At 41.6% G+C, this 14,945-nt stretch overlaps 1 protein-coding gene and 1 long non-coding RNA gene across 5 annotated transcripts in view; one reads left to right on the forward strand and one right to left on the reverse strand.

The window, feature by feature from the left end:
* The window catches only part of LOC144134672 (kunitz-type serine protease inhibitor 6-like), a 46,869-nt gene that overhangs the window by 4,637 nt on the left and 27,287 nt on the right, over positions 1–14,945 (forward strand). The window lies entirely within an intron of this gene.
* LOC144134671 (uncharacterized) lies at positions 875–11,686 on the reverse strand. 2 transcript variants are annotated; one of them, XR_013315208.1, is made up of 4 exons: positions 11,404–11,686; positions 6,905–7,017; positions 4,896–5,008; positions 887–980 (listed from the first exon to the last, which is right to left on the reverse strand). It is a non-coding gene; the product is annotated as an uncharacterized LOC144134671 (long non-coding RNA). The 2 variants fall into 2 exon arrangements; XR_013315209.1 differs by lacking the exon at positions 4,896–5,008 and having other exon boundaries at positions 875–980.

Consider the following 14,945-nt stretch of genomic DNA (forward strand, 5'->3'; position numbering starts at 1 on the left):
CGCTGCCGCCGTCGGTGTAACCGAGAAAAGGAGAGCACCGCGGCTCGCTAAGAGATGGCGCCAAAGTGGCGAGTGCCGTTCAGAGCGCCGTTGCCCATTCCCACTCAATGTGCGGCGGTAGGGTGGCTTGGGGAGGGGATGTCTGTCTGCGGCGGCACATGCGCATCTATGCACTGCACTCTAAAAAAAAAAAGAGTGCGATTTTAGTCTTTTTGGAGGGTAAACTACTTGTCGCTGAGCTAACACCTTTAGGAGGGTAATGTTACGCTATTTGCTCCAGACTAAAGTTTTAGTTCACGATAAACAATATAAACGTTACACTCTCTCTAGCTAAAGTTACACTTTGAAAGGCAGTGCAAGTTTACACTGCCGAAGACTATAGTTGCACCTTTTCAGGAAGACTATGTTTTAGTCTACGACAGTATAAACGTTACACTCTCTCCAGCCTAAAGTTACACTTTGAAAGGCAGTGCAAGTTTACGCTGCCGAAGACTATAGTTGCACCTTTTCAGGAAGACTACGTTTTAGTCTACGACAGTTACACGTTACACTCTCTCTAGTGTAAAGTTACGTCTTCAAAGGCAGTGTAAGTTTATGCTGCCCAAGATTATAGTTACATCTTTTCAGGAAGATTATATTTTAGTCCAAAGGGGCTAACTCCTACTCCCACAGCAGCGTAAATTTATGCCATCAATACCAGTGCAATGTTAGGCTGTCTAGGAGTATTGATACATTTTTGAGAACGAGTATGTTTTATTCCAGACAGCATAACTTACTTCCACAGCAGCATAAAGCTTTGGCATGTATAATGTGTAGTAGTTGCGTGTTCTGGTTTAGGCACAGTGCAATAACTGAACAAGATTTTTCACAACTGAAAAGAAAACATACCACATATGGGCTTTATTTTAAATAAGGTTACAGCCAAACAGCTCACAAGTCCACCTATTTCTTATCCTGGAGGACCAGACAGCAGGAGAGACCTGGGCAGCAGATAATACACACGCACTTAATACACTTAGACAACACATAAAGAGGCATAGAAGGACGAGAGATTTTGTAGTGCAGTAACTGAAATGTACTGAAGTTTTTCAGTTGCAAAATTCATGAAACAATCTGTGCTCAAGTGTTTACATAAAAACAAGAAAGAAATAAACCAGCGCAAAAAAAATTTAGTTCTCACAATTCCTTGTTTCCAGAAAAAGTAAGGCAGATAGGTCCATGTGCCACAGCATTGTGCCAAATTCAGGTTCCATCACAAAATGGCACCAACCGCTACAAGTAGGTGAAAACCATTTCATGCTCTGAGGCTATTAGATGTGCAAACTAAAACCTTAACTAGGGCTATATAATGTAGCAATGGCACTGTCTCAAGAAGAGCATTTTCCGATGCCTCTATGTACCATAACCTCCTTGCAATAGCTACACAGAATTTAATTTAATTATTTAAGATGACAGCTAAATGGGAGCTTCTGCACTGCAAATATAATATGGTGCATGAGCATGTGTGCCATGAAAACACAAAAGTGATATGAGTTCCATCAGAGCATGCTACAGTCAGAAACAACTTAATCATGAGGTGAGCGCTGTTTGAACAATTAGAAAACGTGTGAAACCGGTATCGCTCTATGATCGACCGAAAATCCAGATTTTTAGAAGATACACAACAAATGTTTTAATGAGCTTTGCAAAGATTCTGGCTTTTGATATGATTCAGATCTTGTATTTTTGAACGGTATAATTAGTTTTTAAATTTAAATAAGATGTAAAAATTCCACTATGACATTTATAAAAATATCAACTCCTTTTTGGAAATTAAGAAAAAGCCATCTTGCTTCCTCAGATGTCTATTACCCATGAGAAATGTTACAGCTCATGCAACTGAATGAGTCGAAGTGAAATAAAATGCTGAATTTGCAGAAAAGTGCGTTTGGGACCATAAAAACTCGTTCATTTCACTCTGAGGATGTCAAAATAAAAATACTACCAGCGATGGCATGTTTAGTAGAAAATGTATTGCATTTCATTTCTGAAGTTTTCATCGGGGTGATTTTTGTTTAAAGCGAGAATAAAATTTTTGAAGTAGAGCTCGTCTGCTGTGAGCTGCGTCGTCTCTTTGCGCCTCTTCAACACAAAGCACAGCACAGCCCTCAGAACATTGTGTACACGAACTGATAATTGTGGGAAAAGATTTTCTTTGTGCTGCCGGGGTGGCACTTGCACCAGTGAGATTGTTATTCAGTTTGTTCACGCCACACTAAGTCACTGTTGTCAGAGACATGACAGACATAACAGGCAACGCTGCGGGTGTAGTGTGTTCGCAAAACCATTTTACTCCACCACATATCATCTGTTCTTCTCAAAGCCTCGCTGAGTGTTTGAATGAAAACAAAGCGGTATAAAATGAACTGGCATCACTGAAAACCGCGATAAAAGCAGTGAGGTGCTTAGTGTTCTGTACTTCTGGATATAATTTTCACTGAGTGAGGACTACTTTTTAGGCACAGATGGTGTATATGCGATTCGCCCTATGAGATGCATATCATATCAGCACATGTCACTTTTACTTCTCGAAGTCTCGAGCCGCAGGACAAAAATGTGGCAAGAGGTAAAACTAAGGGCAGGAGGCAGTAACTCACGGTAATTGAGATTTAATGCACAAAATATGCATGGTGTCACACTGTGCTTGTATGGTGAACTACATTTTGGGCACGGACTTAACATTTGCAAAAAGACGTGCTAGCTTTGGCAGCATTGCTTGCTATGCAAGAAAAAGAGTATACAGAATTCAAGGAGGAGGCGACTGCATGCCGATGCCACGGTTGCAGTATGTTTGACCACTCGAGAGCAAGGCAGCTCTACTCGATCGGACCGTGCCAGCGCCAGCGTGTCTCGCGTTACCAGAAGCCATGGTGAGGACTTCGTACCGTCACGTGCGCTCCGGGGCACTTGCTTTCCATGATCTTATTTGGACATAAAAAGTTCTGGTGTTAAAATAGTGCCAGGTGGTCGTTCCTTCCTTGTGGCTCAAGCGAGACAGCACACTGAAAGCCATAGTTTTGCTGCTCTTGGCTGCCTTATTCCATAGCGGGTTTGTTTGAGCTTCAAAAGCTAAAAAAAACTCGCATATTGTATACTACCCGCCGAATGTCATGCGATACCTGCTTTCGCTCCAGCCCTAAACATGCACTACAGTGAGTGAGGGTAAACTGAAGTGGCTAGTGGATATAAATGTGTCATGACAGGTGCTGTGTTACTCGATGAAGCGTTAAGAGATGACGCAACTTGCAGCACGAGAGCTCGACTTTAAAAATCTTTTTCTCGCTTTGAACAAAAACCACCTCAATTAAAACTTCCGAAATGAAAGCCAATAAATTGTTCTACTAAACCCGCCATCGTCTGTATTTTGACTTCGACCACCTCAAAGTGAAATAAAAAAAGTGTTTACTTATGTTCCGAAACACATTTCTCCAACTTCAGTACTTTAATTCACTTCGACGCATTCAGTTTCATCAGCTGTAACAACTTTTATTAGTAATAGAAATCTAGGTAGGCAAGAAGGCCATTCTGAGGAAGTTGATATTTTTTAAATGTCAAAATAGTAAATTTTTAAATTTTATTTAAACTTAAAACTACTTATACCGTACAAAAATACACGATCTGAATCATATCAATAACCAGATTATGTGCAAATGTCATTACAAAATTTGTGCAGTGTTTTCTAAAATTTTGGTTTTTCATCATTATTGAGCAGTGTCTGGTTTCACGCCTTTCAGAAATGTTCAAACTGACATCACCTCACAATCTTTTTTGGCAAAATTATTTTAGCTTAGATAACGCACATTGGGACCAGCTTGAATGAATTTTCATCAACAAACTGGAGATGGTAGAGCACAACATGTGGGGCATTTGGAGTGCAGTGACAGATTCATAAACCTCACTCCTACCCAGTCATGCTAATTAGAATCTAATTAGTGTTCTTGGTACACTCTCTGGCTCTTTCTTGATGCATAATTGTTTGTATGGCAGCCAGAACCAATTTAGGACTGAGGTAATTGAATTTTGATATTTCCTAATGCTTGATTCAAACTCGTGATCCAAATACTCGATTCAAGCTCCTGACATACACACCCAAAGACTGGATGTCACCATTCTCAAGTGAATAACAGTGTAGCAAAGCCTCTGCTATCCCTGCCAAAAATTAACTGTAGACACGCGCAATTGCTAACCTGTCTGGCCATGGTAACACTTGTATTTTGTTGTTTGGTCATCGCTAGTTTACAAAAGCTTCACTTTTGGTGAGAGTGGTCTCATTGTGTTTAGAATTACATATATTTGATACAGGTAAACTTCAGTCCATTGTAAGTGTCCCTGTAATGCTTAAGTGAACATTTTCACAATCACAAAGGCATAAAAAGCTGCAGAATCCAATATTCATAAACCGTGAGTGACAGAACACAAACAGTTTTTAGTCTCAATGTGCAGAAATTAGTTCACACTGCTAGGAGTTGATATCCTCCATCAGACCACAGTATTATGGGCGTACATTACAGTACCGCAAAAATTACAGGGAATAAGTAACTGGTACTGCTACTGTGAACTTTCCATCAGCTGTTACAAGCTGGTAATGCAAGACCATGCTCTAATGCTTATTCTGCTGACACAGCGACAACAGAAACAATAGTTTTTCAGTCACTCTGACCAAAGGGAAGCAGGAGTGCTGGGTTGTGTAGTCCAATGAGCATTTCACAGAGGCATCTTCTACAATAAATGTGCAAGCACAAGTCTTCGCATACAAATATCTCAACATTGCACATTTCAAAAGCAAACTGTTGAATGTGTTAATGACATCTTACATGTTCAGAAATCTGTAAGAAAGTTCTAAATGATGCACTCACTGAAGAAATTCCAGCTTTCTCAGCTTTTCAAAGCGCAAAAAAGGGCAGGGCCTGGACCAGTGGTGGCAGTGGCACTGCTTGTAGGGCAAGCAGCAAAACCAGCAGCTGGCGACCTGCATTAAATAACAGCATGATGATGTAGGTAACCCTCTGAAAAATGCATACCATCTTTTTATCACGAAAAGTGCCTTATACCATAGCGGGTTCGTTTGAACTTCAGAAGCGAAAATAAACTCGCTTATCGCATACCACTCGCCGAATGCCATGCGATACCTGCCTTCGCTCCAGCCGTGAACATGCACTACAGTGAGTGAGGGTGAACGAAAGTGGTTATGTGACCATAAATGAGTCATGAGAGGTGCTGTGTTACTCGAAGCGTTAAGAGATGCACAACTTGCAGCACGAGAACTCGATTTTTAAAAATCTTTTTCTCGCTTTGAACAAAAACCACCTCAATTAAAACTTACCAAGTGAAAGCCAATAAATTGCTCTACTAAACCCGCCATTGTCTGTGTTTTGTCTTGGGCCACCTCAGAATGAAATAAGAAAAGTTTTTACTTATGTTCCGAAACACTTCTCTGCAACTTCAGTATTTTAATTCACTTCTATGCATTCAGTTTCATCAGCTGTAACATTTTTCATTGGTAATAGAAATCTATGTAGGCAAGCACTCCATTCTGAGAGGAAGTTGATATTTTTTTTAAATGTCGAAATAGTAAAATTTTTCATTTTATTTAAACTTAAAACTACTTATACCGTCCAAAAATACACGATCTGAATCATCAAAAACCAGAGTATGTGCAAATGTCATTAATACATTTGTGCAGCGTTTTTAACAATTTAGATTTTTGATCATTATTGAGGAGTGGCTGGTTTCACACCTTTCAGAAATGTTGAAAATGACATCACCTCACAAATTTTTTGGGGCAAAATTATTTAGCTTAGATAATGCACGCTGGGACCAGCTTGAATGAATTTTCATCAACAAACTGGACATGGTTCAGAGCAATATGTGGGGCATTTGGAGTGGAGTGACGAATTCATAAATTGCACTTCTACCCAATCATGCTAATTATAATCTAATTAGTGTTGTTGGTACACTCTCTGGCTCTTTCTTGGCACATTAATGTTTGTATGCCAGCCAGAACCAATTTAGGACTGAGGTAATTGAATTTTAATATTTCCTAATGCTTGATTCAAACTCGTGATCCAAATACTCGATTCAAACTCCTGACATACACACCCAAAGACTGGATGCCACCATACTCAAGTGAATAACAGTGTAGAAAAGCCTCTGCTATCCCTGCCAAAAATTAACTGCAGACACGCGCAGCTGCTAACCCGGCTGGCCATGGTAACACTTGTATTTTGTTGTTTGGTCATCGCTAGTTTACAAAAATTCAACTTTTGGTGAGAGTGGTCTCATTGTGTTTAGAATTACATAGACTTGATACACGTAAACTTCAATCCATTGTAAGTGTCCCTATAATGCTTAAGTGAACATTTTCACAACCACAAAGGCATAAAAAGCAGAAGAATCCAATATTCATAAACTGTGAATGATAGAACACAAACAGTTTTTAGTCTCTATGTGCAGAATATTAGTTCACACTGCTATGATTTCATATCCTCCATCAGACCACGGTATTATGGGAGTACATTACAGGACCGAAAAAAATTACAGGGAATAAGTAACTGGTACTGCTGCTGCAAACTTTCCATTAGGTGTTTCAAGCTGGCAATGCAAGCCTGTGCTCTAATGCATATTCTGCTGACATAGCAACAACAGTAACAATAGTTTTTCAGTCCCTATGACCAAAGGGAAGGACTGCTGGGCTGTGTAGTCCAATGAGCATTTCATAAAGGCACCTTCTACAATAAATCGGCAAGCAGAAGTCTTCACATACAAACATCCAAACATTGCTAATTTCAAAAGCAAAGTGTTGAATGTGTTAATGACATCTAATAAGTTCAAAAATCTGTAAGAAAGTTCCAAATGATGCACTCACTGAAGAAATCCCAGCTTTCCCAGCTTTTCAAAGCGCAAAAAAGGGCAGGGCCTGGACCAGTGGTGGCAGTGGCACTGCTTGTAGGGCAAGCAGCAAAACCAGCAGCTGGCGACCTGCATTAAATATGAACACGATGATGTAGGTAATCCTCTGAAAAATGCATACCATCTTTTTATCACCATAAATATGTAACAATTCAATGCAAACAGGCCTGCTCATATAAATTTACTGCACAGAAGTGCTGTCTAGGAAGCCACAGCATTTTATTTCACAGGCAGCATTGTAACAGTTAGAATGATATCATTATAGTGAACTAGAATATATTACAGTGGCTCGACCGGGAGGGCGCATCTACCTTTCCGGCAGCCCGTTACGCTCTGGAAGGCCACCAGAAGCGCTGCTGCTTTCTTTCATGCTACATCGCGGCAGCTGAGCGTAATAGGCATCACAGAGCGAAGATAGGCAATAGTCTTTAATGAATGCTTTCGCCTGTTGGAAATTCGTTCTAACAGTGTACTTCATATCCTGGGCCACATTAAAAAAGAGTAGAAGATAGAGCCCGGATGCCAAGAACACTGCAAGCAAGTTGCAGCTGGGGTTGCAGCATTTAATGTCACAGCACGCTTGTATTTTTTTACGAAAAGCATAAGCCACGCTAGCACCCAAAGTCGTGAAGATGCATAGCTTAAATTTTGCCAGTGTTAAACACTGCTTAGTGCACTTATAATAAACCAGAATTCAGCCCTTTCTTTATTTCCCTGATTTCTTTACGTACCACGTGTAGAGCACTGCATTTAAATTGAACTGCATGTGAAAAATTATGGTACAATCAGACATCTGAATCAACAATTAAGCGAAAGCAGTTGGATTTACCCTCGATGATTACTTAGAAGCTCTTAATCTAATGAATGGTTTTACTACATGCTGAGGCATCACACACAACAAATAATTGCCACGGGGGGAGGAGTGATGCTAGCACTGCTTTAGCAACAAAAGGTGCTAAATTTACCTAATGCCCCACATTTGGAAAGACAGACTGTGCATCATCAGGCATAAATTTTAATATGCAGAGTGTTCAGAATTTAGTTTCACAGAGTTCTAAAAATGTATATGCACTCAATGCTGAGTGGTGTGTGCGCGTACTGTGTGATGTCCGTGCACGTTAAAGAACCCGAGGTGGCCGAAAATTTCCAGAGCCTTCCTCTACGGTGTCCCTCATAGCCCGAGTCACTTTGGAACATCAAGCCCCATGAAGCATAAACCATAAGGTTCAAATAAAAGAAAAATGTTTCCGCTAGTGAAACTAACAGTACAAAACAAAGAACAAACTTTTAACTTCACAAAAAAACATGGCTGATTGCAAGTGTACATGATGCCAAATAAACATGAGGCAGTAATCACGCTTTCTCAGTTCCAGGTTATGGCAACGAGTACAGTTGATGCTTAATCACTGCACTGTAAGGGTTATATATTTATAACTTTAGATGCACATCTTATCGCTTCTGACAGCTGGGTGATTCCATGAGATCAAACTGCCTAAATATTTCGTTTTTAATTTTCTCAATTATTTTACTTATTATGCGCACATTATTCAGTAGGCCAACTGTGAATTTTGCGTTGTGAAAATGTTAATCTTCGAGAGAAAAAAGTTATAAACGACATCAAGGCAGAGACAGCATTTTCACGCAGAGCTCAATTTCGCTAATTTGCCATGACGTAATTATCTAGATATGAAAGCGTTATATGTAAGATATTTGTGCTAAATGTGCAGGTGAGAAGGAATAAGTGGGCTTATTTCCGCTATTTTGAGGAAGTTGTCGCTTGCTGGAAAAAAATTTCGAAAACGACCCAAGTCTGAAACGATGTTATTTTCATTTTTTTCTCCACAAATACATAACACGTAAATTTCAAATTTGCACAATTAATAACCATTCAGGTGTTAAAAAAGTACACCAGCTTTCATCATTACATAAAATTTGGAAGTGCAAGAAGTATTGCCGTAAATCTGGCATTTTTGAATACAGTAGTGTTTTTCAAAAATCAAAGGAAAAAACACCCAATCTCTAATTTTTCTAAAAACTCATGAAACAAGCCTCTAGAAGGAAAAAAAAAGTGTATGAAAGAATGTGTTGCATTATTTTGTTTCCAACAATGTTATCCAAGCTCAAAATTGTAGTTTTTTGAGCATCACCCAGAGCGCCTAAATGAGGGGGACGGAAGCAGCAAACGCTCTTCGCTGCTCTAAATTCTCCCCATATCCCAAGACATACCTTTTCCATCAAGAGAGAGCGTACCTAATACTTTTTGTGGATTGACACCGATCTGTAACATAAACAGATTTCAGTAGCACTGCTATCACTGAGTGCAGGTAAACAGAAGTTCTAAATGTAATTTTCTGACTGCACAGTGCCCCTATAAGGTTGTCTTTCATTAAAAAAAAGCCAACTAAACAGTAGAAATGAATGCGGAAGTAAACAGCATCATTTCAAAGTCAATGTTTTTTTTTAAAAAACATCCCATTATGTGCTTGCCAGAGGTGCATACAAATCCACATTCTGTACCATAGCTTTTACCATAGGCATTTTGGAGGCTCTGTGATAAGCAAAAGCTTAAAGAAAATTGTACATAAGTTGAACGAATGCCTACTGCAGCATAGCTATCACCAATCTAGTATATACCAGCATAGCCAATCCAAATAAATTAACAGCGGCTTAAAAAGAAACCAAAATGTATTTTTAAATCAAACTCGAATTAAAAAAGAAAATTAGCCACAGTATGCCTGCAGTCAAACGACAAAGTGAGGGCCTGGGGACACACACAGCTTCATAGGTGCACTGTGCAGCAATAGAATTACATACAAAACGTTTCTTTAGATGCATTCCTATAGGGTGCACTCCAAGTTGTTACCTGCACCCGGACATAACGGCACTACCGAATCCTTCTTACATCACAGATCAGTGTCTGTCCTCAAAAAGTATTAGGTATGCTCTCTCTTGATGGAAAAGGTCTCAGTGTTGGGATCTGGAGAAAATTTAGAGCAGCGGAGGGCGTGTTTGCAGCTTCCATCCCCTTATTTGGGCACTCCTGCTGACGCTAAAAAAATTACAAGTTTGAGCTAGGATAACATTGTTGGAAACAAAAAAATGCAACATGTTCTTTCATGCATTTTTTTTCACCTCCTTCTCCAGACTTGTTTCCAGAGTTTTAAGAAAAATTGGGGATGCAGTTTTTTGTTGAAAACATTTTTGAAAAACACTACTATGTTCAGAAATGCCAAATTTAGGGCAATATTTCTTGCACTTCCCTATATTATATAACAATGAAAGCCAGTACACCGTTTTAGCACCTCAATTTTTATCTATTGTACAAATTTGAAGGAAACGTGCTTAATATTTGTGCCGAAAAAAATTCCTGAAAATAGTCTCGTTTTCGAAATATTTTCCAGCAAACAACTTCCTCAAAAATGCGGAAATAAGCCTGACATATTCCTTCTCACCTGTAAATTTAGCACGAGAAATATATCCACCATAGCTTTCACATCTAGATTCTTACGTCTTAACAATATTGCGAAAATGAGCTGTGCTTGAAAACGCTGCCTCTGCCACGGCGTCATTTATAATTTTTTTCTTCTGAAATATTAGCACTTTCACAAAACGAAATTCACTGTTGGCCTACCGAATCAGGAAAACTTAAAATATGAAATATTTAGGCAGATTGGTCTTGCGTGGAATCCCCCAGCTTCGTCTTGATAACTGCGGGTAAGACGGGATGAGAAATATTCATCATTTTTGCTCGCAGCACAACAAGAACGAGGCACGAGACGAAAGACAAACACAAACAAGCGCTGACTATTCACTGGTTTTTTATTGAAGAACAAAAGGCGTACATATATACATTATCCGAGAGGGAATTGAGTTATCTGACCTCCCACGTGCCTTCCAGATAACTTTTGTTGTCTTGGTAAATCTTTCATTGTCTGTATATATACGCATTTCATGGTTTGGTTTACGGGGGTTTAACGTCCCAAAGCGACTCAAGCTATGAGAAACGCCGTAGTTGAAGGCCTCCGGGAATTTCGACCACCTGGGATCCTTTAACGTGCACTCACATCGCACAGTACACGGGCCTCTAGAATTTCGCCTCCACCGAAATTCGACCGCCGCGGCCGGGATCGAACCCGCGTCTTTTGGGCCAGCGGCCGAGCGCCATAACCACTCAGCCACCGCGGCGGCTTTATACGCATTTCGTTCAATTAAAAAAAAAAAAAAACTTGATAGTCAGCGCTTGTTTGTGTTTGTCTTTAGCCCCGTGTCCCGTTCTTGTTGCGCTGTGAGCTAAAATGATGAATACTTACCAACTCGCTCAAATTTCCGCCTTGCTGAACGGGACGAGAAAGACGGAGGCGCTCGTGTTGTCCACCTTAAGCGCTGTTTTCAAGACGAACTCACGTCAACAAGCCCAACTTCCTACGCTTGTGCATGCACTGCTTGATGACTTACATGTATCGACGCAGTCAAGATGGAAGCAACTCTCCACTCTTCTCGCGTGCTCGATCCGCCCTCGCTGGTGGCCTCACGAAGTCGCACACGCCAAGTCGTTGCAACCCAAATCCGTCTCCGTAGCAAGCATCCTGAACTGAACACGTTCGCGACAGAGGGAACAGTGGAAAAAGACACGATAGGACTCGAAGCAGCTACAGGCAGCAGACAAACGTCCGTGCAAACGCCGAATTGTGCCCAACATCCTAACGTACCGCGGCTACCGCGGCCATGCAGGCCATGCCGCCGGCAAAGATTGCCTTCGGCTTCGGCTTCCAATGCCGTCAAAATCCAACTTCTTCGGTCACGTGACGAGAAAAATTTTTATTTTCTACCTTTTTTTTCTAGCAGTGCCCGCAGCTGTCCGCGCGCACGTGGCGAAAGAAAAAGAGAGGAGAAGGAAACGCGGTTCGGGCCGGCATGCCGGGTTGTTTTCAAGGCCATGTCGGCACGTCGGTGCTCGCTCCCCGCAGTCTTTGCACAGGGGTAGAAAGGAACGGCGCCAAATATGCCTGCTTATTTTGTGTGTGTGATTTAGTAAATTCCGCCATCAACTGAGCACAGGCCCTTGGCTGCCTTCGCGTCAGATGTCGACATTTTTTTGCCACGACGGCTAGCTTTTTTAAATTGTCCCTAATTCGAGTCGTCCATATCAACGGGCGTCGTATAAACCAAGCACGACTTTTCTTCGCATGTTTGGGCTGAATTGTATTTTTCAGGTAAACGCAGGTTTACTCAAACCACGTGGCTGACTTAACCATGCTTACGTGTTTCGAAGAGACTCAAGCAGCTCCGGTCTTGTTTTTTTTTTTTTGTGGGTGTGGGGTGGGGGGTGGGGGGAGGGGGAGGGTGTTAAGGGTCAGTGTGCGTGTGCTGTGTGTGTGCCTGAAAAAAAAACGCTTGCAAGCCCCCTTCGAACCGAAATACTGGCACCGAGGTTGCTCCGAAAGAAAAGGTTGCACTTCCGTTGCGCAACACCCACAGGGCAAGAATAGGGAGTCCGCGTTTGGTTTGCGACACAGGCGGAGGCATAGTCCCGAGACAATGTTCAGACCGAGGCGCACGCGGCTAAGCATGTGGATGCGCCTCAAGCAGAGCTGTCAAATGGGTCCTAGCACTAAACCCCAAAGGGAGAGAAAAAATAGCCGAAATGTAGCCAAATGTGAAAATGACATGTATCACGAAAATAGCCCAAAATAATTTTTTTAATGAGCACAACAAAATAATCACAAACAGGAGGGCTCCCATTACTGGTTCCTAGAGCTTCTAGCGCTCATTTTGTATTTCCGTTTTCTTCTGAAAATCGCAGTCTCCATAATTCTCTTCATCTCGGTGCTGAAAGCGGGCCATTTCGGTCCTAGCGCTTCGCCGCTGCGATGGGCTTACCTCCTCTATTAATTAATCACTCTTCCTCCGACTCCTACCTTTCTTTGCTTCAAACTTTGCCTCTGTGCAACGGTGCGCTGCTTATGTTGTTTTTGAATAATTGAGCGACACTGGTGGCTCGGTACTACTAGGAAAGCGCCGGCTCGATGTCATATCAGGAATTACAGTGAAACAAAATTTAAGCGACAATTTTATTCGTATTGCAAAACGCATGCATACCCCCCCCCCCCCCCCCCGCCCTCGAAACACATATGTACAGAACATGCAGCCGGGGATAAAAGTCTGGAGACCACGTGTGCCTGAAACGAAGCCTATAGTTCTATTATTAGCCAGCGGCTGGAGACCGTGCTTATTTTTTGTGGAGATGAAAGAACAAAATTTTGACATTCACCTCCACAAGTGTGGTCTCCAGCCGCCGGCTAATAGCAGAGCTATTGGCTTCGTTTGAGGAACATGTGGTCTCCAGACTTTTGTCCCCAACTGAACATCCACAAAATGAACATGGACCAGAAAACGAGAAACACAGGTAAAACGCAATTACAACAACTGCAGTTGAATTGCAGAGCCATAGGGGCCCGAGGTTCTAATGCAAATAACGCAACGCTTATATGCACTGATCACGTGGGCGAGTGAAACTGCGTGGAAGCTAGCTAGCTTCTAAGTCCTTTCTAAATAGCTCGAGTCTAAATTATGTTAGTTTTTCAGTTTATTTCGCATATTAGCCTGCCATATGCTTGAATAATCTAACACGGCTTAGGCTATCTGCCACCGTTCTGTTTTGTGACAAAAGTAGCAGATTTATTTGGTGTATTTGCGATCGTCTCAGTAAATGAAGTTCGGTTCGATATCCGAATTCTATGATATATATGTGATTCGACGAAACGATGTCCAAGGTATACTTCCGGAATTTACTGGCGCCACAAAGCCACGGTCGGAACTGGCTTTTAACGCTCCACCACGAGAAAACTACCAATCTGCGCTATTAACAGCTTCAGCTTTGCACCATTAACCAACGATTTTCACAGCGTGCTCCGGCCAATAAGGATAGCAGCCCCAGGGAAATGGCCTAAATATTGCCATTTTCGGACATTATACTGTATGGCTGCGTAATAAAAATACGTGTAGAAAAGTGCTCATCATTTTTAAGTACCCTGAAATATATCATCTAAAATAGTACTACGTGACGGTCTGGCTCATCGTTGCTGAAAAAGGTTTCCGATTTATTTTTATGTGAAATTAGTTATCGCCCAGCATATTGCAGAGGGCGCCTAGAAGCTGGTTGCGTGTGCCGAAGTTGGGAGAGGTGCTTATGCGTTAAAGTTGATTCCATGTTATTTCATGGCTTGTGCTTCAGCTGGGAAAATGCATGTGGGGATTCGAGAACTGGTGTTTAAAACACTGTTTTAAATACAAAGACATCAGCCCGAAATTTTATGCAGTTAAAAAACGCACCCGGGGGCTTGCACGTAATAACACTGCCATTACTGGAAACGGTCCGTGCGTATTTGAACGTGATATAATAGTGCCTAGGGAGCCAGTCTCGATTCCGGCTGCCTTGCTTCAGAAGAGTGCACCAATGTTACGCGTGACGAACCACAAAGCAATCTCAGAGTGAAGGTTTGACGCAGCTGTGCTAAAAAAAAATGCGTGGCTGTTCTAACCAGCTGCATGCCATTGTGCAGAACCTGAAAGTATGCATAGCGGATACTGTATGTCTGGTAAAGGTGTCCAGATTGCCGCGTTATTTAAAACACTCAAATGGACATCTTTGTTTTCCACATTTCAATTTGAAGCCTTTTCGTTAACGTTGAAGTTTTTGATCGATGTGTGGCAAGATTTGTTTCAGGTCTGGACATAACCTTAGAGTGCCTGTCAGTGCTCTCCATCTCCCTCATTCATATTCTCCTAGCGATTTCATGCCTGTGGTCCGGACCTGCGGCCGTGCAACTATTTTGCGATTCCCGGCCAGTTGATAATAACTTTTATTCTCATCTAGTTTTGCTCCAAACCTTCTGTGCTCAGTGCTTATACTGGCGTTACACCATGGCCCATTCATCCCTAGACCCTGAGTTATGTCCTCAGCAAATCGGAGGCTACTCAATGTCACGATTGAGCTC

This window comes from Amblyomma americanum, chromosome 5 (genome assembly GCF_052857255.1).
Source record: "Amblyomma americanum isolate KBUSLIRL-KWMA chromosome 5, ASM5285725v1, whole genome shotgun sequence".
In the NCBI taxonomy this organism is placed as follows: Eukaryota; Metazoa; Arthropoda; class Arachnida; order Ixodida; family Ixodidae; genus Amblyomma; species Amblyomma americanum.